This window comes from Haliotis asinina, chromosome 4, assembly GCF_037392515.1.
Source record: "Haliotis asinina isolate JCU_RB_2024 chromosome 4, JCU_Hal_asi_v2, whole genome shotgun sequence".
Classification (NCBI taxonomy): Eukaryota; Metazoa; Mollusca; class Gastropoda; order Lepetellida; family Haliotidae; genus Haliotis; species Haliotis asinina.
The window spans coordinates 20,323,210-20,350,278 of record NC_090283.1 but is presented as its reverse complement, the minus strand read 5'-3'; positions in this window follow the sequence as shown (position 1 = coordinate 20,350,278).

Genomic DNA, 27,069 nt, shown 5'->3' with positions numbered 1-27,069 from the left:
TTGTAAATTTGCTGGCATCTCTGCAGTATGGTGTTTTTATCAATGAAGATAAAATATCTCATGGGGCTGGATACGATATGGGTCAAATGACCTGATAAAAACAATGTCATCAGCTTGAAGATCTACAGTTGCAGAACACAGTCATCAATGTATTGGACTGGAGGTCTTTCCTTTGACTTGACAGGGTGTGAGAGGAGGTGGTGGTGGGGTGGCAATGTTTCAGTCAGATGTTGTCAGGAGATTATATTTTTCTCTTACAATGCCTAAATTTTGAGAACGTTCATCATGTCAAATGTATAAAAATAACTATCAAGATTGAGCACAAACTTACAAATTGTGCAAGTTTTAAAATTTATTCTATAGTCCTCATTTGTCATCATGAATTTGAGTTTACACACTTCAAAGACACGCACTAAGGGGTTCGGGCGGTCAGGCTCGCTGACTTGGTTGACAGGTGTTACCGTATCCCAGTTGCGAAGATCGATGCTTAGGCTGTTGATCACTGGGTTGTCTGGTCCAGACTCGATAATTTGCAGGTCGCCCCCATATAGCTGGAATATTGATGAGCGTAATACTAAACTCGCTCGCTCGCTCCGTCCGTCCATCAGTCAGTCAGTCAGTCAGTGACATACCCCTTCTGAAACTCCGGTGTTCAGAACATTCGTAATAACAGTAATACTCGAATGACCAGGCATCATTACCTCATCCTGGGGAAGTGGCTTACCAACCTCATCAGTTACATCCATCTGTGCTGTGACCACCAGTGTTGACGGCTAAGTGTCTGACTTTCAAACATGTACAATCTGCAGTGCTACATCTTAAACACAAATCCCACATGGCTCTATACTGCAGCGTAGCAGCAGGGCGGTAGCAGTTAAAAAAGTCCGGCCCTCTAATATTTTTGGAAGTAACCCTCGGAGGTCACAAGCAACAGCTAGAAAAATAAAATAAGAGTGATTGTTTGCTGCTTGCTGTCCTATCGCAATGGGAGATCCCCTCTATGTAACATCTCCTCTATGCCATTAAAGTTTGTTTGTTGTTTGCGCGGCATTCAACAATTATCCAGCTTTATGGTGGTGCTCTACAATCGAGTCTGGACCAGACAATCCAATGACCAACGTTATGAGTATCGACCTAGACTGCTTCAATGTGATTTGAAAACTGTGTGTTTGCTGCAGTGTGATGCAACCTTAAGCTCGTTGTTCAGCGCCGTACCCAAGTCAGCGAGCGAGAACACGCGACCTGTTTGTCGCCTCATTGGCTGCTGAACATCAATTCTTTCCGTTGTCTTCACGGACCGATAGTGATACTACTAAAATTAGTATTGGTTGGATTAAATGTGCGGTTTTAGCGAGTCTGTAAATTTATCGTTAATTAAGCTAACTAAATAATATGGAACAAAAACTAGTTCATAAAGAAACTTTTCACAGAAACTGTAGCCATCTAGACTTGTCATATATTAGAGACTTGCATGGACTTTCGAGGATATATTTGTTTGAGGACGTCTCACTTACATTTAGCAATTGCTACGAACTGCCCAAGTTCCATAACCTGGGTGAGTGAGTGAGTGAGTGAGTGAGTTTAGTTTTACATCGCACTTAGCAATATTCCAGCTATATGGCGACGGTCTGTAAATAATCGAGTCTGGACCAGACAATCCAGTGGTCAACAACATGAGCATCGATCTGCGCAATGGGGAACCGATGACATGTGTCAACCAAGTCAGCTAGTCTGACCACCCGATCCCGTTAGTCGCCTCTTACGACAAGCATAGTCACCTTTTATGGCAAGCATGGGTTGCTGAAGGCCTATTCTACCCCGGGACCTTCACGGGTCTTCTATAACCTGGCTCAGGCCGGCTCAACATAGGTATCGGAACCAAACAGCTTCAGGCGCTTGTCTACAGTCTCGTGGGCGAAAACATTTTCGTTTGATTGTTTTCGTTATTTTGAAAACAAATGGTTTAAAAGTAGACGAAATTCTAATGACAATTCAGTTTAATTTAGTGAGTTTAGTTTTATGTTGCACTCAGTAATATCCCAGCAATATGGCGGCAGTTTGTAGATAATCGAGTTTGACCCAGACAATTGCATGAACAACAACATGAGCATCGATCTGCGCAATTGGGAACCGATGACATCTGTCAACCAAGTCAGCAAGCCTGACCACCCGATCCCGTTAGTCGCCTCTTACAATAAGCATAGATGCCTTTTATGGCAAGCATGGGTTGCTGAAGCCCTCTGTAGGCTACTTAATAAGCTACTTAATAAGTTATGTCTCTCTCAAGCCATTAACAAACCCAAGCCATGATTGGCCAAACTAACCCTTCAAGTTAAACCTTTTGTCTAATAGCCTGAACTCTGCACAGTCACTACAGGGACAGGTTCAGAGACACTTGACAAATCAGGTCAGTTTAATATAATCTCTGTATATTTATATCATTGCACTTATATGTTGTGATACGTTAAGTATGTTCTATTAAAGTAAACCAGGCGTTTGATATTGTCTAAATGTCATCCATTATCTATAAATATAAATATGCTAAACCAGGGCTTAGCAGTTGTAAGGTTGGGGTTTTTTGTAGTTATTAACAAATTTACTATATCATTACTCTTCTGTGCATGAGATATTTAAGTCCAAATGTGTATTTTGATTCTGTTTAGAAGGTGTATACGATATGCGCAGATAACATTTCACACAGCACATAAATTGTAAAGCTGTTACTCTTAGTTATGAGAGTAATTATATTTTATTCAGATATATTCGGGATACAGATTGTTGCTTTTCTGTGTTGACAAAACACCGAAAATATTCAATTCAGAATGGACAAACTACCTAAATACACCAGTACACCACCTGACCTATCTATTTGCCAAGTTTGGTAAGGAAATATTGAATGGTTCTAAAGATCAGGCTAGCTATTCTCGAAACATTCATAGCCCTTCTCATGCCCATTCATATTACAATGGCTACAATGAAAGTTAAGAATTCTTGAGGCTACGAACGTTTCAATACTAAGGGCCCTGCTACGCAAAAAGACAAACATGCACAGACCAAGTCCATTTAACACAATGCTGGGAATAAATATATTCATATTAAATTATTTTAAAGGTCACATGCCACCAAAAATTCAAACATAACTAAAACACAGTTATCACATGTTCATTATATATAAAATCCATTGGTGATTGTAAAAAAACGAATAAACAAAATTATAAGCATATAATTGCAAATCAAACGTGCAATATTTTGTACTTGGGTTTACCTCCTCGAAAAGAAACAGTTGCGATAACAGTCCCAGTCAGGGCCGGTGGGAGTACACTCATGTGTAACGAGGCCTTGTCATTGGCTACTGGTTCATTTGCTGAAACGCTTAGCCAGCTCTTTGTTTATAGCTTATAAACCCGATAGGTGTTAATTTCAGTAATTGAAGTTGTGTAGAGCATATTGTCATTAGCAGACAGGTAGACATAGAGTGAGTGAGTGAGTGAGTGAGTGAGTTTAGTTTTATGCTGCTTTTAGCAATCTTCCAGCAATATCATGGCGGAGGACACCAGAAAATGGGCTTCACACATTGTACCCATGTGCGGAATCGAACCTGGGTCGTCGGCGTGACGAGCAAGCGCTTTAACCACTAGGCTACCCCACCACCCCAGGTAGACATATAGGTGTCAATAAACCAGACACTGAGTTTTCTCTTTGACAGAGTCTGCTTATCACAATCAACATGTTTTTTTCCATGTAATGAGCAGATTATTTGTTTATGTACACAACCAAGATTAGAGTAATGCTAACAACCTCACACTCCAGGCAGGCATACTGTTTTAAGCCCCGCAAACCCATTCAGTGTGCATGCGTTGTGAGCTCACTGTTGAAACCACTTTTTCCCCCAGGGTGAATTGTTTTAACTCCGATTTTGTAGTGGTTTTTTACATTGTGATTTTTCAAATTTCAAGTTTTAACTGGCATGTTTGATGAGTTGTTTCGGTAAGTGCATGCTGAAAGGTATCAGCATCTCAAATCACATCTTTGCAGATTCGGACACCTTTTGGTTTAGATTTACAGTAACAAAATAACAAAAAATAAAGTTCAACTAAAACAAAGCGATGCTTTTGGATGTAAATATTTGTAAATTTGTAAATATGTAATCATACTGTTAAAAGTAATTATATGTATACAAATTACACAAAAATAGACATGTTCAATAAAACAGGGTTTTACATAATTTTTCTAGTTATTTTAACTTTCCTTTCATTTCGTTTCAGCCATGTTTGTTGTGAGAGAATGCGAAACCTAAATTAAATACCTTCATGAGAGATGGTTTCGAACATTGCTTTGGGTTTCGGCATAACCGAGGATATAATTTTCTAGAAACCAAAAGCAGTTTAGCATAATTGATTATCCCCTAATTTCACCACAGTGCTGGCATGAAAAGTGGTTTTGGTGCACACGTAGTGCATGTGCAGGGATTAGGTTCATGGTTGTGGGGGGTGGGGTGGGGGTTTGTTGTCTGAAGGAGGGTGTGTCACCTGGGGTTACCTACACAGGTCACCTAATGGGGGCTGTCATCTGGGGGGTGTCACCTGGGGGTATCTACATGGATCACCTTATGGGGGGCTGTCACCTGGGAAGGGGGTGTCCTCTGGGGGTATCTTCATGGGTCACCTTATGGGGGTTGTCATCTGAGGCAGAGTGTGTCATCTGGGATTATCAACATGGGTCCTTTCATGGGGATCTGTTACTTGGTTGAAGGGATGTCACCTATGGGCATCTACATGGGTCACCTAGGGGAGGGTATGTCACCTAGGGGTATCTACATGGGTCACCTTATGGGGGGCTGTCACCTTGGATTATCTGCACTGGTCATCTCATGGGGGTCTGCCATCTGGGGGAGGGTGTGTCAGCTAGGGGTATCTACACTGGTCACCTTATAGGGGTCTGCTGTCAGCATGGGTCACCTCATGGAGGTCTGTCATCTGGTGGTATCTACATTGGTCACCTGAATGGGGGTCTGCAATCTGGGGAAGAGTGTGTCACCTACGGGTATCTACAATGGTGACCTTGTCCAGGGTGTTTCACCTGGGGGAGGGTGTGTCACCTGGGGAATCTACAAGTTTCATCTTAGCAGGTTCTGTCATCTGATGTGTCTCCTGGTTATATATATGGGCCACTTTGTTGGGGTCTGCCGTCTGGGGGAGGGTGTGTCACCTGGGATTATCTACATGGGTCACCTTATTGGGGTCTGCCGTCTGGGGGAGGTTGTGTCCTTTGGGACAGTTTATAATCAGGGGACCCATGGCCTTCAGAAACCCATGCTTGTCATAAAAGCCGACTATGCTTGTCGCAAGAGGCTACTAACAGGATCGGATGGTCAGGTTCGCTGACTTCGCTGACACATCATCGGTTCCAATTGCGCAGATTGATGCTCATGTTGTTGGTCACTGGGTTGATGTACAGGCCGCCGCCATATAGCTGGAATACTGCTGTGTGCGGCGTAAAAATAAACTCACTCATTAGGGGTAGGGTTTGTCACCTGTGGAAGGGTGTTTTACCTTGGGGATCTACATGGGCCACCTTAAGGGGTCTGTCACCTGGGGGAGGGTTTATCACTGGAGGATCTGTCATTTGTGGCAGGGTCTGTCATTAGGGGAAGGGTTTGTCACCTGGATTATCTACCTGGATAACCATATTGGGTCTGTCACCTGGGGGATCTACATGGATCACCTTATGGGATCTGTCACCTGGGGGATCTACATGGATCACCTTATGGGATCTGTCACCTGGGGGATCTACATGGATCACCTTATGGGGTCTGTCACCTGGGGGATCTACGTGGGTCACCTTATGGGGTCTGTCACCTGGGGATCTACATGGATCACCTTATGGGGTCTGTCACCTGGGGGATCTACATGGATCACCTTATGGGGTCTGTCACCTGGGGGATCTACATGGATCACCTTATGGGATCTGTCACCTGGGGGATCTACGTGGATCACCTTATGGGGTCTGTCACCTGGGGGATCTACGTGGATCACCTTATGGGGTCTGTCACCTGGGGGATCAACATGGATCACCTTATGGGGTCTGTCACTTGGGGGATCTACATGGATCACCTTATGGGATCTGTCACCTGGGGGATCTACATGGATCACCTTATGGGGTCTGTCACCTGGGGGATCTACGTGGATCACCTTATGGGGTCTGTCACCTGGGGGATCTACATGGATCACCTTATGGGATCTGTCACCTGGGGGATCAACATGGATCACCTTATGGGGTCTGTCACCTGGGGGATCTACATGGATCACCTTATGGGATCTGTCACCTGGGGGATCGACGTGGATCACCTTATGGGGTCTGTCACCTGGGGGATCTACATGGATCACCTTATGGGATCTGTCACCTGGGGGATCTACATGGATCACCTTATGGGGTCTGTCACCTGGGGGATGTACATGGATCACCTTATGGGATCTGTAACCTGGGGGATCTACATGGATCACCTTATGGGGTCTGTCACCTGGGGGATCTACAAGGGTCACATTATGGTAGGTCAGTGTCATCTGGCGTATCAACATGGGTACCCTTCTGGGGGTCTGTCATCGGGGGGAGGGTGTGTCATCTGGTGTTTCTCTATGGGTCACCTCATGGTGGTCTGTCGACTTAGGGAACTATGTTTAAATAAGAATCTATTATCTTTGGGTGTGATATCTTTGGTATCTACCACCTGGAGCTTTCTACATGGGTCACCTTATGGGGGTCTGTCACTTGGGGGAGGGGGAGTCATCTGGAGCAGATTGTATCAACTTATGGGGTCTGTCATCCGGGGAGGGCGAGTCAGCTGGAGCATAGTGTATCACCTTAAGGGGGGCTGTCATCTGGTGGAGGGGGAGTCACCATGAGCAGAGTATATCACCTTATAGGGGTGTGCCACCTGGGGGTATCTACATGGATCACCTTATGGGATCTGTCACCTGGGGGATCAACATGGATCACCTTATGGGGTCTGTCACCTGGGGGATCTACATGGATCACCTTATGGGATCTGTCACCTGGGGGATCTACATGGATCACCTTATGGGGTCTGTCACCTGGGGGATCTACGTGGATCACCTTATGGGGTCTGTCACCTGGGGGATCTACATGGATCACCTTATGGGATCTGTCACCTGGGGGATCAACATGGATCACCTTATGGGGTCTGTCACCTGGGGGATCTACATGGATCACCTTATGGGATCTGTCACCTGGGGGATCTACATGGATCACCTTATGGGGTCTGTCACCTGGGGGATGTACATGGATCACCTTATGGGATCTGTAACCTGGGGGATCTACATGGATCACCTTATGGGGTCTGTCACCTGGGGGATCTACATGGATCACCTTATGGGATCTGTCACCTGGGGGATCTACATGGATCACCTTATGGGGTCTGTCACCTGGGGGATCTACATGGATCACCTTATGGGATCTGTCACCTGGGGGATCTACATGGATCACCTTATGGGGTCTGTCACCTGGGGGATGTACATGGATCACCTTATGGGATCTGTAACCTGGGGGATCTACATGGATCACCTTATGGGGTCTGTCACCTGGGGGATCTACAAGGGTCACATTATGGTAGGTCAGTGTCATCTGGCGTATCAACATGGGTACCCTTCTGGGGGTCTGTCATCGGGGGGAGGGTGTGTCATCTGGTGTTTCTCTATGGGTCACCTCATGGTGGTCTGTCGACTTAGGGAACTATGTTTAAATAAGAATCTATTATCTTTGGGTGTGATATCTTTGGTATCTACCACCTGGAGCTTTCTACATGGGTCACCTTATGGGGGTCTGTCACTTGGGGGAGGGGGAGTCATCTGGAGCAGATTGTATCAACTTATGGGGTCTGTCATCCGGGGAGGGCGAGTCAGCTGGAGCATAGTGTATCACCTTAAGGGGGGCTGTCATCTGGTGGAGGGGGAGTCACCATGAGCAGAGTATATCACCTTATAGGGGTGTGCCACCTGGGGGTATCTACATGGGTCACCTTATTGGGGTCTGCCACCTGGGGGAGGGTGAGTCACCTAGAGCAAAGTGTATCACCTTATAGGGGTCTCTCACCTGGGAAAGAGTATGTCATCTGGGGGTATCTACGTGGGTCACCTTATGGGGGTCTGTCACCTGGGGGAGGGTGAGTCACCTAGAGCAAAGTGTATCACCTTATAGGGGTCTCTCACCTGGGAAAGAGAATGTCACCTGGGGGTATCTACATGGGTCACCTTATGGGGGTCTGTCACCTGTGGGCAAAATGTTTACCTGAAGGTACAATGTTTACCTGTGGGGTCAGTCATCTGCAGGGACTGTGTTCACCTGGAGGGTCTGTCATCTGAGTGAATGGTAGTCACCTGGGGGTCTGTCATCTCTCATCTGTTAGTTTTAGAAAAAATAATCAACATGTAAACATATCTGTACTCAACAATACAAAATGAACAGTTCATCACAAATTTAACCAACAGGATATATTCCATACATTGCATTGTATGTAGGATACAGTTATTCTTTATTATTGCATGTTTAACAGATGGTGTTCACTTGTCATTGTTCATAGTGTATGTCAAATTAAGAAATTCGAAACAAAATATGCCAAAGGCATACTTTGTGTTTATTGTGTTCTGTGTTGTAGATATAGAAAATTCTTCTTGCTGTACACTCCTAACACATAGTTCAGCTGTTGTTTTTGAGTTACTGAGTGTAACATCATCGTAGAATAATATATATAATCATGGTTATAAAAATATACAATAATTCAATTAAAACAAGTGTGCTTTAGAACTTGTGGCATACGTGAAATAACAACCCTGGCAGTCATTTCACCCATTACCCAAAGACTCCAGTGTCCCCAGTGCTAAACATGTTTACATTGTCAACAATCATAACAATACTGAATGCTGATTTTCAGACCTGTTCAGAGGTCAATATTCAGCCCCAAGTCTGCAACAAATTGCAGAAGAAATTCCCAATTTTCACAGCATTTACAAAAGAAAATTAAAAACAATAAAATGTTGGACAATTATGAACATGTGGTTCCTTAAAAGACATAACACAAGGTTGACTAACAGGCCCGGAGAGTGTAATGTATAACCATTCCCATCCAAATGATCATTTAATCAAAGCATGTCACTTTTTATAAATTGTACTGCAACAATGATTGCTGTCACAAATATGATACCTACCAGCTAAGTCAAATTATCTTTAACGGTGGGCGATGCTGTTGCATGCTCGCCATGTAAAACCAAAGATACCTCGGAAATAGACCATTTGAAAAACCGCACACATTTTGTTTTGCGCGATCATCTGAGTTTCAGCTTTTTGGAATTTCTTCCCGCGATATTGTTCAAGTTCAAATATAAACAAATAACAGAATTCACATCGGATACACTTACGATGTATGTATGAAACACTTTTGATAGGTGAGATTTAGCTGTCATAATAATAACTAACACGGCCTTTTTCGCGAGAGGAGTTGAGATCAATCGCCTGCTGACGTTTGTCCCTGCCTCGCTCAACACTGGCAACAGTGGATGATGGCGCAGTCGCATGCCTGCTGTGCCATATCTCTCTACAACGTAATCAGAACATAAATAAATATATCTGAAAGGTATAAACAGTTAAAACACTACCTTATGCATCCACATCTTACTAGGATATCTCATGACAAATCGCATTTTGTTCATAAACTTCAAAACTCGACGCGATCATTTACAGCACGCTCTTCCTTGCCGCCATTTTCTTTTTCAAGAAAGGTCAAGGTCGTGATAGACGGCATGAGTACCACAGATAAAAAAAATGTCTCTGTGTTTCCATTAATATATATTGTAATTGGACGAATCGGGGTGACAGTCACTTATCGTTTATTATGGTTAGAATATATATGCTTTTTTAAAGAAAAAAAATATGTTTATCCGCAATGAAAAAAATGCATAAATCCTTTTTACTTTCAATGCCTGTCAGGGCTACAGAGCACAATGAGCGATCTTTTTGAATTTGTCTTGCCTCCAGTAATCCGCTGGGTGCGCTGATCTGGACCGTCCAACCTTAAACTGACAGCGCATGTCGTATGCGCGATGTGAGCCGCATGTGTTACCCATGAAACTTGGAGACCGTTAACCAGTATAGCCTTCACCTTCATCGGTAACGTTCACGCCGGTGCATCGACAGAATATCTTTTCCCTATTACGATGATATATTAAGTGTAATGTCCTAAAATATTTTATTCCATGATTCTGTGATACACCCGGGATAGGTATGACTGCTTACTTTACGAGTATGAATCGCGAAATGGCAGTTCGAAGCTAGGCGGTGGAATCAGCTGATCGTTTTCAGATCATATTTTGTCGTTTTGTTGACGTTTTGCAATCGGTTATTTAAGTCTGGCACAAGATGTCTCAGTATCACACATTTAAAACTGCAGTGTAATTTTAATGTATAGGTTCTCAAATCATTTTAGTATTGCGGCCGATATGGCTGCATTCATGGAATTTACATCGGCGGGGAGCTGATGCGGTGCGCGAAATGTGAAACACTGAAAGTCTTTTCATGTAAATTTCATCGGGTCGTTCATGATGGGATTTAGATTTTGGACAACAGAGATATTTAGCAAGTACAGAGGAAAGTGAGAAACAATGGTCAAGTGATTGTAAAATAACAATAGCGGACGAATTATGTCAAGCATCGCCTACATGTAGCCAACTTTCAAATGTACATAGCTAAAATCTACTTTTTTTATGTCTGTAACAGTTTGTGATCCATGAAATATGAATTCACTATGTAGCTAAATAATGCATAAAGATATTGCAGATTTCTACAATGACTGCATTTTAATTATCATCCATTAAGGGTATAAATTAACATGTTTTGTTTTTCTTAGGTTTTAATAAAGGAAATAATAGTAAAATATTAATTTATTAAATATACTACTTCAGACACAGAAAAAAGCAAAACTACCATTAGGTTAAGTACATATTCGAGGGCACTTTCCAAATTCTATTTTCATAACACAACTAAACAATACATATCTCTAATGTAATATATGGTACTGTTAAGTGTTGTCAGCATCAAATGGTTTACATTTTCCTGCAGTGTCTACATACATCTTGTCTTCACAATGTTCAGATTATTAAAATAGTCATGAAAAAAATCATATTTTATTCTTAGAGCTTGCTTTTATGTTTTGTTGAATTAAATTGATTTTTCAAATTCTAACACAAATATATCAATAAAGTCAATATCTTTTCCCACTTATCATTGTATCTGCACTGTACAATGTTGTAATTCCATCTGATTCTTTGTACGCTGGTGCGTGTGTATACATTTATATTTACATTACACTACACATTCATGACTTTATTCAGTCATTGTACATTGTACTGTTAAATTTGTAATAATATATATAAATGCATACACATATCTTCATATAATAATTGTGGGGTTAAATTCGATTTTATATCATCTAAAACATATATTTGATAATAAACAAATTTTCTGTGTTAATCCCTAACCAACAGACATAACCTAAAATTTTCTTTAAAAACTGTTGAATGAAAATCAAAAAGTTAGATATGTAAAAGTTGGATAGTAAAACTGTCTGCCATGGGAAATATTTTGTCAACTTAATGTTTCCAAAACAAGAAACATATGAAACATATTTCTATCATATCTATCCGCTTGGGCAGTCAGAATTTATGTTGTTTCTTTGAGAGAAATCTCTGTAGCTGACTATTTATATTAAGGGCTTTAAATGGTGTTAAACTTTTGTAAGAAATGAACCAATAAATTCATATATATAACATGACTCACAGTACTGACTGGTGGAGATATTTTTCAAGGTGGAAATATTTTATTTCAAGCTATGATGACTGGTGTATCTGATGCAACCGACTTGGATAACAGGTGTATGACACTTGTATATGTAAACATACAAATATACACTAGTGTCAGAATTTAAAAACAAATGGATTCAGGTGAGTGAGAAACTGCTGCTCAGAACGTGATATATATGTTTCTAAGTAACTGTTTCATTCTATACAGAATTTCTTCAATTGTCAGGGATGTGTAAGAATCATAAATTCTCCATAAAGAACTTCTAGGGGATGCTAGTTTGCCAGAGGTGTCGCCCCGATTTTTTTTTACATTGAATCGGTGGTTGTATAGGAACTATTTGTGAGATTTTATTGTGGCAACAGTTAAATTAACGTTGGGAACAACATAAGGGCGGATAACATATAAAAAAGAATTTTCATTTACTTCACTGATGCTACGACATCTCGTGTTCTGTCGTAGGAAATGCCGTGACAATTCGTTGGTTTCACATTAAATTCAGACTCTCTGTGCGCATGCGCTGAGCGTGTCAATTCCGCTTTGGACGTACGCATACCGATAGTGTAAATACACTCAAAACAAAGTGATTAAATAGTAATTATTTACGAGTGACAACTGTTCATAGCTGACCAAATATATCAATTTACATATGCTTTTCAGGCATCCAATGTGCTAGTTTGGTTGCAGCTGCAACCAAAATGTGTGTTTTGATAGTTGTGTGAAGGGCATGTGCGGGAAGAACGGTGGTGGCAAGATGTGTTTATACAAGAACTTATTGACATAAATCAAGCTGTACTCCCGGTCTTTTGTACATACAGGTATAAAAATAAGTTGTAATAGAAATAAAACTATGTATTCGGTTTGATTTTTCGTTTTCTTTTCGTTTACACTATTGGTAAACGTACGTCCAAAGCGGAATTGACCAGTACATATTTTTACTGGCTCTGCGCATGAGCAGAGTGTGAAATTAATGTGAAACCAACGAATATACCGACTTTTCATGGCGTTTTCCCTGTTATCTTCTATCGTGTCAATTCGTACTGCATTTAGAAATTAAACAACGGATGCCTTTCTAAACTAAAAATGAAACCAAAACATGCGTCAGTTAATGGCTTTTCGTCATAAACGATAATTTTTTCAGTTAAGGTGAACACGGCAACGCGGAAGCTGGGTTCTGTCTTTTCATGTAGCAAGTTGTCGCAGGGCACATTGACTCGGGAACCAGACCGGATGCGAGAAGTTGGACCGTCGCTAATATCATTTTAAAAGGAGAGTTATCGCCCCTCGCAACAAAAAGATCGCCTATTAAAATAATATTGTAAAACATATAAGGAGTTCATCATTTCCATATATAACTTATGGAATGATATTCACGCAATAGATTCAATAATATGTTATTATATCGGCAATGGTTATGAAAATCACTTCCCCGGTATAGTCTGGTGTGCGTAAAGACCCTTAACTAGAGCAGTCCATGTAGGGTTGGAGTATGTGCTGTAGCAAGTCTAGATAAGGAAAGTCATTGGGCTCTTATTATATTGAATGAATAAAATGTTGCCACTCTTATACACATATGAGGTTCGGGGTAGAACAGGCCATGTAGGTACCCACAGGAGAAACACCCTCATACAGATGACAGACCCCAAGTTGACACCCCCTCCCCAGACGACAGAACTCCATAAGGTGACCCATGTAGATATACCCAGGTGACACACCCTCCCCCAGACGGCAGATCCCCATAAGGTGACCCATCCTCCCGACCCGTGAAGATCCAGGTTAGGATAGGCCTTTAGCAACCCATGCTTGCCATAAAAGGAGACTACTTGTGGTAGGAGGCGACTAACGGGACCGAGTGGTCAGGCTCGCTAACTTGGTTCCCATTTGAACAGATCAATGCTCATTCTGTTGATCACTGGATTGTCTGGTGCAGACTCGATTATTTACAGAAAGCCGACATAATCATAGCTGGAGTATTGCTGAGTGCAGTAATGTCAGAGACTTGATGTTAGTCTAACCAGGGTATCAGTCTTAGTAAACTTAATCTCAGCATATTCTGGCCAGTTGGACAAGACATGAAAATCTGTCTCTGGCATAACTAACCCTCGACAGGCGGCCTGAAGCCAGTGACGTCAGATATGTAAACATGACGTCATTACCTTTGTCCTCTCAATTTGAAAACTTGGCAGTGACTCAGCTAGCAGTGGCAGACGTCAAATCTCAGTCTGGACTGAAAACTGGGGCATTTTAGAAAACTTTCTTCCTAAAGGGTGACTGTTTCAATGACTGGTTTTGGGCTTGCAGTAATACCATCGATTCCTTTTAGTGAAATCTACGGATTTTTAAATCTGCAAATTTGACTTTAAACACAACTGGATTCTGAAACTTTATGTTTGCAACACATTTACACACATCATGTACACGAATCATACAGCTTTTGTTACGTGTATCGCAAGTTTTTAACATTAGCATTCATGATTAGATAATTGTTTAAGCAAAGATAGACCTAGTTGTTATTGACTCTTATCACTGGATTGTCTGGTTCGGAGTAAACCTTCCTCAGAAACATACACACAGTGTCTTATGGACCAATATTGTTTTACACGTTAAAGATAAAGTTAGGATATTGACTATTAGAAAAATAGCAATGAAAAAAGAACTAAAATATAATTCCCGATATACTGAGGTTCCCTGATGTGACTTTTTCAGTAAATTCGATTTTCGTGTTGACGTTTCTGCAGTATGGTGGGTGTTTTATCAATGAAGTAATATACCGTGAATAAAAAGTTACGCACCATCCTATTTCAAAACTAAGATGTGAAGCTGTGGAAATGTGGCTAAACTAATTGGGAAAACCAATCCATATTTAGAGACGGTTCATCTAGAAACTGTTTTAGGGGTGTCATAATCATTTGTATATACAATTAAAGGAAATATTCTTAAATATATGCTGGCACTGTTTTTGTGACTATTGCTGTTGTGCTTATACAAGACTATTAAATTTATTATTAAAAGTGACAATCATGTGACCATATAACAGCCATTTCTGATTTTAACTTTTCAAATGAAGGTAACCTTTTTGAAGAAACAAAAAGCATGTTTTCCAAAACAGCGTGCATCCTTTTGAAAGTAAAAGATAATTTCCGTTATGGCTTTGTTTTTACACTGAAAGTACTAAACCAAATTATGATAGCTCGTTTTTTCTGAAAGATTACCTATTACAGGGTGTGAAAGGAGGTGGTGGTGGGGTGGCAATGTTTCAGTCAAGACTTTATTCAGGAGATTTTTTATTTCTCTTACAATGCCTAAATTTTGAGAACGTTCGTCATGTCAAGTGTGTAAAATAACTATGAAGATTGAGCACAATCATACAAATTGTGCATGTTCTAAAATTTATTCTGTAGTCCTCATAATTCATCATTAAAAATTTAAATAAGAGTGATTGTTTGCTGCTTGATGTCCCATCGCATTGGGAAATACCTTATATGTACCATCTCTTCTATGCCATTAAAGTTCGTCTGTTATTTACTAGGCACTCAGCAGTTATCCAGATTTATGGTGGTGCTCGGTAATCGAGTCTGGACCAGACAATCCAGTGATCAACATTATCAGCATCGACCTAAACTGCTTGAATGCGATTTGAAAACGGTGTGTTTGCTGAAGTGTGATGCAGCCTTTATCTCGTTAGTCAGCACCGTACCCAAGTCAGCGAGCGAGAACATACGACCTGTTTGCCGCCTCCATGACGAACATTGGCTGCTAAAGATCAGGGCCCACTTGCACAAAGTGATCTTAGCGCTACAATGATTGTAACCCCCATTCTCCAGCATAGGCTTAAGATAGTTGTAGCACTAAAATCGCTTTGTGCAAGTAGGCCCTGTTCTTTCCATTGTCTTCATGGACAGATAGTGATACTACTATATCTAGTCAGCTTGGGTTAAATGTACAGTTTTAGTGACTCTGTGAATTCATCGCTAATTAAACTAACTAAATAATATAGAATAGAACTAGTTAATAAAGAGACTTTTCAGAAACTATAGTAATCTAGACTTGTTATATATTATAGACTTGCATGGGCTTTCGTGGATATATTTGTTTGAGGACTTGCATTCACCAGTTGCTACAAACTGCTGTCCAAGTCCTATAACCTGGCTGACGTCGCCTCAACACAAGTATCGGAACCAAACAGCTTTAGAGGCTTGTCTACAGTCTGTCCAGGTTCTATAACCTGGCTAAGGCCGCCTCAACATAGGTATCGGAACCAAACAGCTTCAGGCGCTTGTCTACAGTCTGTCCAGGTTCTATAACCTGGCTAAGGCCGCCTCAACATAGGAGTTCTCGTCCGCCCTGAGTAGGTGCGACTGTGTTGCACGAAATTCACGTGACTGAAATTGACACGACACACCGGGGACAGACAGCACTGGAGAGATAAAGCCTTAAATTGTATGTTAGTGTGGTCCGAGTACAATGCATCCAGTCGCAGAAACGGAATGGGTACAGTTGCATTCCTTGTACTCTCCCCACTGTATACTCTGGCAATCATTTGAAAGATTATCAAACTTTCGAATCCTCACTGTTTTATACCCCTGCAAAGTGCCCATATATATATTGTTGTTGAGCTTTAAATAAGTAAAGCAGAATAAAATATTTCTCAACAAAATCTGATCAAATCCTGCCAAGATTTGGTGCTAAGTGATCTAATAAAACTATACAAGCCGCGGTAAGCTATGGTCTAATTGTCTGTAAATTATCGACCAGACAGTCCAGTGCTCAAAAGGATAAGAATCGATCTACGCAATTTGGATACGATAACGTGTCAATCAAGAAAGCGAGCCTGACCACCCGACGATTGTCTATAAAATCTAAACACATTTTTGTCTTTGGCATCTGTATATTTAGAGACTATGTTTTGAACAAGTGATTGAACATTTAAAATCACATAAGCCATATTTAAGAATATGATTACTAAGAAACTCTATAAAGATATGAAAATCTGTCAGTTAAAGGCAGTGAAATAACTAGAATATCACAACTTCAGACACATTAAGACTTGCATGCAACCAATGATACTGAAATAATAACGTCATATTCTACATACAGGTTCACTGGGTTTGGCTAATGTATGTTCAACATTTACCACCCGGCACTTTATCCACTTTGACCCAAAGATGGAATAAGCAAGACATGACCAATAAAGCCGATATGGCCACTGTGTGAGCAAGCTGTTTCTGTTTGGAAACAATGTGACGGGAGCAACAGAACAAAACTTTAACTCACTCACTCACTCACTCACTCACTCTCCAACTCAGCACTACAAGGTTTCACCGCGTCCTTTATTGATCTTTCGTTATTCCTTTAGCGCAGCTCTCGGCAATAATCTAGTGTAATGGCACTGGTATGTGTAAATTACCGAGTCTGGACCAGACAAGCCAGTGATTGACATTTGAACATGGGTTAGGGTTACTGCAAGTATGAGGTGTTCAACATCAATTCTAATCAAAGTCTTGACGGGTCAGTAAATCTGTACATGGCAATATATGTCTCCAGTGAAAGGAAACTGGTTGTCTCAACACAACATGAAGCTGTGACCTTCTAATTTGCTACCAGGTTATTGGCTAAGGCTGCACCCAGCTGTAATTATAATAAATAATCGACTCTAGACCAGACACACCACTGATTATGAGCATCGGACCTGACCACACCATCCCTTAATCTAATCACCTTTCATCTTAACACAGATCTCCAGGGGTGAGGCCCTGTAGTTTACAGACACATGCGGTCTTAAAATAGAGTTTAGGAGTCCATTTGACGTGGCTATATTATAGCGCTACTCATCTGTACCTATAGATCGAAAACATGCCCAGCTAAACAAAATTCAACGTCCACTTAATTATATAGTTTTAACTTTCAAATCAAACTAATATACTGAATGTTTTAGACCCCATCCAGCGGCCTTGAGTATGAACCAGACATTCCAGTGATCGACACCACGATCAAGTCATCAGCCTCTCGATTCATTTAGCGACCTCTCATGTCGAGCTTCCAGCCCCAAAGAAGAAAACAACTTGAGACGCCGGAGTCCCACGGACACCCTCCCCGATCGAGTCTTGAAGCCCCCTGAAAGCAATGCATGTCTTCAAATTCACGTCTCAGAATAGTCACCAAATTGTGTGATTTTAACGGAGATCGTGAGAGTGTGACATTAGTAACAAAAGCCAGGGTCTCAAAGTTAATGCGTGAGAGAAGGCAAGTATGTGTCTGACAAGCCCTTGTGGGTAGGGATCTTTACTTCTGCCAAGACCCCTACAGATAATGGGTGCATGGCCCAGTCACACCCACTCAGCCAACATCTCATGGTTATTTCACAACTTATCTATGCAACATTCTTGTCGTCCTCAAGTGTTCTAGAACGTATCAGGCAATCAGGTGATGGGCATCTTGACCATCGATTTAACCAGGTATTCAACAAGGATACAATGATCTACATCCATCGCCCTACCCAACCTACCGCCACATAAAACAGCCATTTATCCCCAGGCACCTAAATTCGAAACTGGAACCCTCACAGAGTACCCATTGTAAAAACACTTTGGTGAAATATTTTCACTGTTTTCCACCATTTAGCCAAATATTTAGTCTGTGCAGACCCTATAGTATATATATCCAAGAAAGCCCATGCAAGTCTAGAAAATGTGGCAAGTCTAGGTTTCCGTAGCTTCAGAAAATAGAGGAAGAAAATCTCAGGGCACCATTTCATGTTATTTTTTTTTTCTCACTATGAACGGATTTTCAATAAAATATGTTCATTTCAGAGACTAGCTGTTAGTCTTCCAAAGATTCATTCATGTCATATACAATGATTATCATATCCAGTCATTTGAATAAATCTGAGTCAAACAGCCTTTGATTACAATCGCTTCCAAATGTGCCCATTTACACTGTTTACACACTCGCTCTCCGGACATCTGCACACTCTCTCCCTCCCTGAAAAAAAATAGGAGCATGGCGTTCCCTTTGGCACAGACAAACATGCAGTATCTAAAATTTCAATAATGCACTTAATAAAATAAGAGCCAAGAGACTCTCTCCGTTTTCAGAAAAGGCAGTAATCTAGAATTGCCAGAATTGCCACATATTATATAATTGGATGGGATTTCTTGGCTATGTTTGATCCCAGGCCTGACGAGTAAATTTACGCATTACTTCTCAAAGTTCCGATGCCATATTGGGATCTGAACCAAAAACCTTGAGGCGTGTATCTACAGTCTGTCCAAGTTTTATAACCTGGCTAAGGCAGCTTCACCATAGGCTTCTCGTCCCCTGTAAGTGGGAGGGACTGTGCTGCACGAAGTTCCCGTGGTTGAAACTGACACAATACGCTGTGGATCTGCAGCAGAGGAGAGCCGGTGTTCATGTCATCTATCTCGAGCCAGCCGCAGAAATGGAAGGGGTGCTTTTGAATATTTTTGTACTCTCTCCATAGCATACTCTGACAACCGTATTTGGAAGTCTTTTCAAACTTCCGAATCCCCATTCTCCCATACCACGGCAACGCCACTGTCTTCCCAGCTTGGCAAATATTAGAAACTATTCAGCTTTGATAAAATATTTTGAGTAGGCTTAAGTCAAATTGAAATTATTAAACTATGATCAAATTGTTGATAAACCCACTCCAGCTACATGTGATGGTAGTTAGTAAATAATCAAGCCTGGACCAGATAATCCAATGACTGCCATTATGACAATCAATCAAATTACAGATGATCAGTGGTTGTACATAATTATGTAACACCACCACACCAGAATATAAAATAAAATAAAAAATCATACCTTGTGGCCTCAACCTGTTGATAAGCTGTCCATTTCCGAGATCCCGGTTGGTTTGTGTAGCTTTTCTGTCAATCGAAGGGCTCTTTCTAGGTCATCTCCATGGAGACGATGGCTCAAAAGACTCCTGGCCTTGTGCTATGGTGGGATGTATTGCGTCTTGTTATAGTGAGTGAGCTTAGGTTTAGGCCGCACTCAGCAATATTCCAGCCAGATCTCCTTATGGCGTTCTGTGGATGATCGAGTCTGGACCAGACAATTCAGTCATCAACAGTATGACCATCGATCTGCGCAACAGGGAACCGATGACAAGTCAGCGAGCCTGGCCACCCGATCCCGTTAGTCACCTCTTACGACAAGCCTAGTCGCCTATTATGAGCTGTTGAAGGCCTGTTCTACCCCGGACATTCACGGGTCGCGTCTTGTGTGTGCCCCCTACGGAATGCATTTACTAATTTACACAGACGGCATATAAAGTAAACCTACATCAAGAATTGTGTAAACTTTGCAATAGTGGATACAAGAAAACTACTAAAATGTTGCAAGGATTCAGATACTATGAGAGTATACATACAAGTACGAGTACATAATACTGTATACTTCAGAATCAAGGGAAGCTAAATACGTCCGTGTAATGTTTTTTTTTTCATACTAACTGGTCTGCCTTTAGAATCCCTAACCAAATATGCGCATACGAAACAAAACCTATTTGCATCTTTTTGTTTCGGAAAATTGTGACCCGTGACTGTCCGGGATAGTATAGGCCTTCAGCAACCCATGCTTGCCATAAAAGGCGAATACGCCTGTCATAACTGGATCGGGTGGCCAGACTCGCTGACTTGGTGGACACATGTCATCGGTTCCCAGTTGCGCAGATCGATGCTCATGTTGTTGATCACTGGATTGTCTGGTCCAGACTCGATTATTTACAGACCACCGCCATATAGCTGGAATATTGCTGAGTGCGGAGTAAACCTAAACTCACTCACTCACTCACTCACTCACTCACTCACTCGGGAAATTGTCAAAGTTTCCTGACTTGACGTCCCGACCCTATGCATGACCATGACGTTGCAATATTGTTGTACAAATCATGGAACTGGAGGACGAAAGAATGCTCAACTGATTAGGGAACTCTTGAAATTCTTTCGGACCCTGTGGATAAGTGAGATACATAAACTGTGAGAAACTCTTACCAAATGTGGGGCGGTGGGGTAGCCTAGTGGTTAAAGCGTTCCCTCGTCACGCCGAAGACCCGGGTTCGATTCCCCACATGGGTACAACGTGTGAGGCCCATTTTCTGGTGTCCCCCGCCGTGATATCGCTGGAATATTGCTAAAAGCGGCGTATAATCAAACTCACTCACTCACCAAATGCCACTTTGTAATAGTTTGTCATTGTCCTTTCTCTGTTAACGCCACTGATTTTTTAATCCCGGGAGAGGCACTTTTCAGAATCATTCAGCAATAGTCTGCTGACTTTGGATACTGAAAATTATGATTTTAAGTAATGAAGTTTAATTTCAGTGGATTTAACAATACAGATAATGTAATGAAACATGAGACTGTTAGTGACTGTTTTTTCTCTCACACGTTTGACTCATAGTTTAGCTGGTACTTGCAGACACTGGAACTTTTTATTGTAATATTTTCTTTGACAAGTAATAAATATATTTTTACCATTCCCAGTGCTGTTTTCTAATGCCTTTGTTGCTTTGTAGAAGGAAAATGCTGAGGTTACATTCTTTAGTTCTGACTGTAACCACTACTTCACAGTTGATACCTAGAAATAGTTTATCAGTACATATTTTACTTCTGAATCTTTTAATTAATGGTACATAATGAACAAATTATTGTTGTTCTGCAACACTAAACACCGTGAAATATTAAAGAAAATAATGGCCTGAAAAATTCTGAGTATATGCGTACGTTCTTTTCTGTGTCATTTTTTAAGGAAGTGACATTTCTGTTTTATCAAATATTTATTTCACGCAGTTTCGTTACTCAGAAGCCTCACCTGAATCGATGTATCAGCTTCTATATCTACACTCTCCTCAAATTCATCCATTTCTGGCTGTACATTTGAAATGAACAAACAACTGGATATGTGCTGTAATAATCATGTCATGTTAGAAAGTAGTAAGTGAAAATGTGCAGCAATCTTTGGTAGATCAGTGAGTCTCCATTATCATTGTCTCTTACATGATATTTATTAATTCTTTTCACCGAGTTATCACATATTAGTGACCCTGTGAAGTAAACAACTGAAAAGAAACTTACGTTTAATGCTGGCCAAGGCACAATAATTACTGATCAGATTCAGAGCGACATAAAATAGGCCGTATATTTTAAAGATTGCCAACTTAACAACCATCAAAGTTAGATATACAGATTTTAGTAATTGGACATGAGTATTCGTCACTTTGCGTAATTTCCATAGATTTGCATATATACATGATTATTTAACGTACCATAAATACGTCTGAATTATCACGTGATTTGGGAATTAACTACGCTACAACATCAAAATTTCGGGTTATTTGAGGGGTTGCTTGAAAATACAGATAGCAGACAGCCGCGATGCGGTCCTCTAAGGCTATACACGCATCGCGGCTCTCGGCTACGCTTCACCCTTCAGATTGGTAGACGGAAGATATGGACTAACTGACAGAAAATTTTAATTGAAATCATGTAGTTCATGACGAAATGATTTCAAATGAATCTGCATAGGTGAAGGACGATCAAACCAAACCTCAATTCATAAAATTATTTATGCAATTTGTAAGGCTTCAGTGCAGTGTTATATACATTACGGAATTAAATAGATTCTTTTCATACGTTCAATTTTAATTTTGAGGAAGAATATAGTCATGTTTAATTTTAAGTGGTGAGTATATTATATTGATTTATAAGTGATCAATCAGAATGCTGTGAACAAACAAATTGAACAAAATTTTGTTATTGATAACAAATTTGTCTCCACAGAAGTCGTTGTTCTCGTCCTCGTTCAAAACACCAACTTCTTAATATCACTCAAAGAATTTACAGACCTCTGTATTCAATATTCAACAACTAACGAATAACTGATGCGAGAGTACAATGAACAATAACCAATATTGTCCTTCCTTGAACGAAAACAAAACAAACAAAAACAAACTATAAAAACACCCGCATCCTGTACCTTTCCAAGATCATCTGGCCCGTGGGTCAGTGACAGGGGGAATTGAGCGCTGGGGTAAACTGACAAGCCTGCTGTAAGTGTCCCAGCGCCAGCTACCTTCAACTGAACAGTTTGTATAGCACCAATCTGGTCACTTTCCTCCCAAAAGTAATTTATATTTCATATATCTGATGTAAGATCAAGCTGCCCTGTAGGTTTTTTTGTCAGTAACAGAATTAATCTCAACAGGTCGTCAGATCTAAAAACCTTTCTAATAACATGTCAGCATGCAGCGCGGAGATAGGAAACAAAGAATATGGGCGGTCTTCTTCAGTTTAAAATGATTGCTTGTTTGTTATGTTGGTTGTTTCAAGCAGCACTCAGCATTAATTCAGCTATAGACATGTGAAGGAGGCAGATCGATGCTCATGCTACTGATCACTGGAATGTCTGGTCCGTACTTGATTATTTACTGACAGCCGCCATGGAGTTGGGTGAGTGCGCCTGAGTGCGGTGTAAACTCAGTTCACTCTAACTAGTTCACCTATAATGGTTCATCTGTACCAGACAATCCACATGAACATAATAAGGATCGATCTCTGCAGTATTGGGACACGATACCATGCATCAGTCGACTCAACCGGCCGTTAGTTGGTCAGTGAAATATATCCATGTGCTACAGGAGAGCGGTTTACCATGTTCTGTGAATAGTGGCATTAGAATGAAAGTGTAAAGAGATGAATGAACGGGATTATTAAATATTTCTTCTCCTCCGGCAATATATGAGGGTCTGGACAACAATTCTGGCTTCGCACGGTGCTGTGATAATCGGTGTAGGCGTTCGACTGTCTGATGCAGTCAAGTCTAACAAAATCTACTACGACTGTCTGCTTGTGATGCATTGTCTTATGTGCAGCAACGTTTCGTGATTTATAGATATATGCAAGAAACGTTAGCTTTAACAACGGAATAGATTCCGCTTAATTAAGACTCTTAAAGAGGTACACTATTCGTAATCAGCAGAACTTCTGCTGGAAAACAGGTATCATCGGCATGTGTGATCGAAATGTGTGATCGGCATGACAGATTGGAAATTCAACATCTTACCTAAAGAAAAAAAGCAACAAACAAACAAACAAGTTACTAACAAAGCACAAAGAATTTGCATATTATAGCTATACTGGGTGGTATATTCATTGGTGCAGTATGGTACATATCAGTGTTCATTTTATGTGACTGATGTTAATTTCAGGTTCAGGGAACTAAAGTGAGTGAGTGAGTGAGTGATTGATTGACTGTTAGTTCTGCTGACATACATGTAGATGGTGCTCTGCAACAGAAAACTGTACGGATGAGTTAGTGAGTGGTATTTCTGCCGACATACATGTAGATGCTGCTCTGCAACAAAGAAATGTACGGATTAGTGAGTTAGTGAGTGAGTGAGTGAGTGTTATTTCTGCAGACATACATGTAGATGCTGCTCTGCAACAAAAAAATTGTACGGATGAGTGAGTGAGTGAGTGTTATTTCTGCCGACATACATGTAGATGCTGCTCTGCAACAAAGAAATGTACAGATTAGTGAGTGAGTGTTATTTCTGCAGACATACATGTAGATGGTGCTCTGCAACAAAGAAATGTACGGATTAGTGAGTGAGTGAGTGAGTGTTATTTCTGCAGACATACATGTAGATGGTGCTCTGCAACAGAAAGTCGTATGGGTGAGTGAGTGAGTGAGTGAGTGAGTGTTATTTCTGCAGACATACATGTAGATGGTGCTCTGCAACAGAAAGTTGTATGGGTGAGTGAGTGAGTGAGTGAGTGTTATTTCTGCAGACATACATGTAGATGGTGCTCTGCAACAGAAAGTTGTATGGGTGAGTGAGTGAGTGAGTGTTATTTCTGCAGATATACATGTACATGGTGCTCTACAACAGAAAACTGTACGGATGAGTTAGTGAGTGGTATTTCTGCCGACATACACGTAGATGCTGCTCTGCAACAAAGAAATGTACGGATTAGTGAGTGAGTGAGTGAGTGAGTGTTATTTCTGCAGACATGCTTGTAGATGGTGCTCTGCAACAAAAAAATTACGGATGAGTGAGTGAGTGAGTGTTATTTCTGCAGACATACATGTAGATGGTGCTCTGCAACAGAAAGTTGTATGGGGGAGTGAGTGAGTGAGTGAGAGTTGCTTCTGCCAAAGCCAGCAGTGATATACACGGTGTTATGCTACAGAACCTTGTACAAACAAACCAGTGGTCGAGTGAGTGAGTATCATTTCGTCTGGAGGAAGGATACTACAGGAAGGATACTACAGGAAGGATTCTACAGTCTATATTGTTGGATGCCCTACAGCTATCGGGGTCGTTGTGAAAAATGAAAGTTGAAAGTCAGAATATTGTCCATACAACTCATTATTAACGCCAATCTTACAGAACATATATCCTTCAAATTTGAATTGCAATTTGAAAAAGCCAGTTGGGATACTGATTTTAAGAGTGAAATGTCAAAACGAACGATATAACTATATACATGACTTCCTGAAATGTTAATCTCACTTCTTCCTTCTATATATTTCCGTTATTTAGTAAAACTGTAAATGTGAAAGATTTTAATATTATTTAATTAGATGTTGAATGAGAGCCTACAGCTTCTGAAGTCTTCATGGTTTCCTCTGCTGCTTGTTTCCTTATATGAAATCTAAATACTGTTGCCTGGGTCAGTCTATAGGGCTCTCGCAGCCATGTGGTATACACATTACGGAAATAATATCATACTTGGGATCAGTAACAACATTTGAAATTGATGTTTTTCATAATTATTTTATTTAACCATTTAAAGAAATAGGCAAAGAAATTTTCAGCCACACTGAAAGTGGTGTTTTAAATGCAGTACCAAGCAATGATACTATGAAACATTAGATGCCATTTAGTGTTCTGATAGTGGTTGGTACCCACACCTATAGAACTGCATAGAGATAGAACTATTTGCGAGAAATTACCCTGAGGTATTAAAGAGTACAGACAGCGCCCACCTCCAGTGCTTTTACAATGAGTGAGTGTGTGTGTGAGTAAGTGAGTGAGTGGGCTTTTTGGCTTGGAGTACAAAGTCAATACAACACCAGTCTTCACATGGACGTCATGTTTGAATTTAGCAAGAGCAGCTTCGTATTTGACAGTAACCGGGAAAATGGGGCATTAATTAATGTTTTGAAATTGGTTTGGATATATGGAAAGGTCCCAGGATAATACTGGATGTTTTGAAATGATTTTTGCTTACATACTAGTATGTAAAAGTGACATTTTTCAAAATATTTGTTTGGAAAATTAAAGTCCTACCTTTCTAAGAATACGAGATAAGGGCATGAACGAGGTAGCAGAATGGGTACTCTCACATGCAAACACTATCGTGGTACCGGCATTAACACCCCTAATGTACTAATGTAAAGGCTTCAGTTGCTTGTGGATTATACCCATTGTTCATACATGTTGGTGAAATACAATAAAATGACTTAATCTGCTTCTCATGCCATCTAATAGACCTCAATATAAGGCCGACGAAATGTTGACTAGTCTTTCAGTAGGTAGGCAGAACTGGAATACCTAATTTTAGAAATATTCTTTTTAGTTCAGGTCTTGGCTGTGCTTGGGTTTACTGGAGGTTTCACGCAGGGGTATTTTTCTTACCACTTTTCAAACAAGAGTGAAGTAAAACTAATAACGCACAACTGTATTAACATCTAGCACTAGATACGATTGTTATTAAGAACCACATTAATAGAAACGACCACGTGTACATTTGCTTCTGACTTTCCTCGTACTCCAGTCATTCAAAGCTAAATTTTCATACCGGAGAGATATGAAAAAGTGTTTGTTTTGTGTAAAAATATTGAACATCCGGACTATTTCACCTTTTAATACATTCGTAACGCATAACAAATATATGTCTGATTGGTCCCTCAATGCAGCAGTTATTTGGCTTTCTAGCCTCAACAATTATCAAGGTTCACAGTATGTTTATATTTCGATCCGCTTTCAGGAGCAAAAGTTACTGAAATTAAATATATTTATGTACTTCAACGATTTTGTGGTGTGTTGTATGGGCCTATGACCTTATGTGCAATGAACATTTTATTTGCATTGAGCCGGCGTTGCAAACACCCGCCTACCCGACCGGCCGGAACGGTATTTTTGGAGATCGCACGGTCAGTTATAAAACG